Genomic DNA, 3,897 nt, shown 5'->3' on the forward strand with positions numbered 1-3,897 from the left:
ACATTAAATTGCTGGCGGTCTTATGTTCATGTTATTTAAAGGTTTCTTCGCATGTCACATGTTAATAATCTAATTATCGTGTCACCGAACGCTGTTTTCTCTGCGTCAAACTGAAAGGTCACAGCATGTTCATTCGACCTGATAGTTATAGCCGCAAAACCTCACCTTAAATCACGTCCTATTGTCTCAAAATCAAGGTATATTAGACAATATAGTCCTTAATATGTGAACTTTGGGGATGATTGATAATGGCTGAAGCATCTTTGGTCAAAGATATACTTGAATAGACCTGACCTAGGGTCAAAACAAAAACGAAAACAAAAACAACAAGGACGTATAATGTGATCAAAATGTCGTAAAAATCATTTCTATTCTGATATTTCATTTGCTTAATTAATTAATTAGCACCGGGCAGGAGATGAAACGTCGACCTTGGCTAAAGTCGATATATTAAGGTACTGTTGTGCTGAATGTCTGTTATTGCTGTTTAGTCTGTTATTGTGATATCGCAATACTACACAGTGTTTGTGTGAGCATCTCATCTTCGATGCTACTGTTATATCGCACGTGCAGATGACCTCTACTCAACTCTCACTTCCGACGACTCGACCCTACCAAACTCGACGTCTAGTCTACCGACGGCTCCACCTGTCTCTTCCGCTCTTCCGCTCTTCGTCTAGCAATTTATACGTATTGGACTAGCCTACTTATCGCCTGGGGGCGTCCACACAACAGTTACCCCCGTTTCAGCAATCCAATGGCACTCCATAAGATTTAAGCCGGTAGCTATCAACTAATTTTTATCTGTGCTCCCCTTTGATTATTGTTTTATTCTGGTGAACTCCAAAGACATTTGATTTTTAAAAGCTAGTTTTATAGATACTTCTTTCAAAATACCGATGTTGTTCATAACACATTCACTTGTGTAGTTGGACTATGCAAAACGTTAAAGAAACCAAACTGTTTCTTGCAATAAATAAATCTACAGCGAAATTTTTTCATGAGCTCTTGAGATAATTCTGTGAACCTAATTTACTTTTTTGCTTATATGAATCCCCAAAAATCTTATATGAGCTTCAGGAGTTATATAGACCCCGGCTGAGAATCACTGGTCCGTGAGGACATTCTGTCATTTCTTTTTCAAGAATAATGTAACCAGTGATTTCTCCTTTTCAAGCTAGATGTAGCCTGATTTGAAGGAGGCCGGGATGTTATTTCTACCAGGTCACTGACGCTCCATCGTTGGTTCATTCCGTGATAAAATAATCGAAGACTAATGTATAAGGGAAATGGGGTAGAACAGTCAACTGTCTGCACCAGTGAAACTCAATATATCGACTTCTCAAGAATAAAAGATTTGAGCTGAAAACGAAAAGCGATACTACTTGCAGAAGTAAAAAAATAGATACTCACTTCCGAAGTCTCTGGTTAATTAAAGAAAAAATAAGACATACAGTTCATGTGTAAAAGTCTAAACAGCATTCAATTGTAAAACGGTGACGGGTGACTAAATTAAATAAAATCCGTAGAGAGCTTTCTGGTTTGCGTCTCGACCTTATCTTCTCTTCCATTCAAATTTCTATTATCATGAACAAAAGAAATAAATAAGTCTCCTTTAATGAAATTCCTAATCTCTGAGGAGCTACAAATGCTATAAGCAATGATGTGACAACTAAGATTAGTGTATTAGAATAATGAAAGTTTGTTTTTTATACATTAGTCAAATAAAGACGAGAAATAACTTTTGAAGGTTGTTTTTGTATTTTTTTATATATATTTTCAAACAAATGAAACTTTTGACCTCAATTTTTGCGGGGAAAAAAATTAGCCAATAAGGAATCCTTGAAGATTGTGATTATGGGAAGGGAAAATTCAACATGTTTAGTGCGGGGTCTAAGAGATCTAACATAGTAAGGGTGTTAGTAGGGATAATGACGGGTTGTTGAGTGAAAATTGTATGAGCTTATTCAGATAAGCGGTGGACATAGCCATAGTAATATAACAGAGTGAAAGAAGGCGGTGAGCTGGCAGAAACGTTACCACGCCGGGCGAAATGTTTAGTGGTATTTCGTCTGTCTCCATGTTCTGAGTCGAGGTCGACTTTGTCTTTCATCCTTTCGGGGTCGATAAATTAAGTACCAGTTGCGCACTGGGGTCGATCTAATCGACTGGCCCCCTCCCCCAAAATTTCGGGCCTTGTACCTAGAGTAGAAAAGAATATAAGAGAGTGAAAGGGGAAGTAACCTGTGTGTAGCATGACGAATACGTTAGCCAAGATGTCTCGCTGGAATATTAAACCTGCTCCATTAGTTTACAGTTACTTTACTTTATAGATCCCGCAATGAAGAAAAGCAAAACTGATCTCAGCGAGATTTGAACGCAGAAGGTAAAGCACTATGACTGAATATCGTAGTCATAATGTCTGCCGCTCTAATGATTCTACCAGTCCGTTTCCTGTGAGAATGCTCACCCTTGTAGAAGCAATGTCTTGTAAGTGGGGAACAGTGCACCAATACATGTCTTATTTTATCTTTTCTGGTGGGTGTTAGCAAATAATCTGATGAAGTATGTTGCAGTATTAATTGTTATGTTCACTTCATTGCTGTAATTGATCGGTTTCTTTATGCTGTAAGATAATTGAAACCGCAAAGTTAATCAGACATATTGGAGACTAAATGTTTCTTATCGTGTGTGACTAATAAAGTTCTTACGATTTACCAAAGTAATCGTGACGAGATATCAGAAGATAACATCATAACACAACCCTGTAGGAAGAACATAGATTTACAAGCAATTTCCATTCTATTGTTACTAAACAAAATTAAATCGCGTGGCAAATATGATTCTTTTAATTTACTACATAGCAATACGAACTGCAATATGCACAAATGAGTTTCTAGTACTAAACACAGTAAACAGGAGACTACAAAAGAGCGAGAAAACCTTTTAAAACTACGTAATTATTTCCAGGAGGTGGCGCTCGAGCCGTTTAACTAATCGTGTATGTGGGCTGATCTGAAGACTAATATTTTCAACGCGTTTCTTAACTCCACCTAACTGAACGTCAGAGAACTTTATCATCTAGTTCTGATATACCAGATAGAATCGACGTTTGGTAATTCAATAGATATCGATAGAATAGCTTTGCAGTTGAAAAAGCATAGTTATAGTAGAGTTAGTGTGATGGTTAGTTCTAGAATTATTATTAGTAGTAGTATTTGTATCTCATCAATAATATATCATTTAGTTGCTTTTTTTCTCTCTAATATATCATCTCGCTGAGATGGGGGTTTCTGAAGTGTATAATTCAATTTATAGGGGAAATAGAGAAAGAACATTTACAGGGAACAACAAGCTAGGGTTAATAAAATTGACACGATACTATAAAACTTTACTGAATTACCTTCTCTTGCATTTTCACGAAACTGCCTGTTATTTTCTATCGAAAGATACACAAACAAATGGTTTTCGATCATTAATATAGAAGATCAAACACACTGCGATTGCTATAGACAAGCTAACACGAGCAGAGAGCATGACGTGTCTGTGAGACAGATTTCCCTCATCGCACACTTTCAACAATCTCTATTAAATTGCAATACTATTCACATTTAGAACGTCCGTGAAGATACTGTTTTTCAGCATGTGATTACAATGTCACAATGGGTTTTATGTACATAAAGGACATAGAAATTTCATTGTACATATTGTGTGTGTACCTATGAATATTATTATATCTATCTGTTGCTATATCTCTATCTAGCTATCCACTAACGCGGACGCCTACATGTGTGTATGTACATACGCATAAACGTGTATGTTTGAATCAATTTGGATATACAACTGCGTGTGTATGCGTGTGTGTGTGTGTGTGTGTGTGTGCATGGGGGAAGGGTT

Source organism: Octopus bimaculoides, chromosome 1, assembly GCF_001194135.2.
Source record: "Octopus bimaculoides isolate UCB-OBI-ISO-001 chromosome 1, ASM119413v2, whole genome shotgun sequence".
Lineage (NCBI taxonomy): Eukaryota > Metazoa > Mollusca > Cephalopoda > Octopoda > Octopodidae > Octopus > Octopus bimaculoides.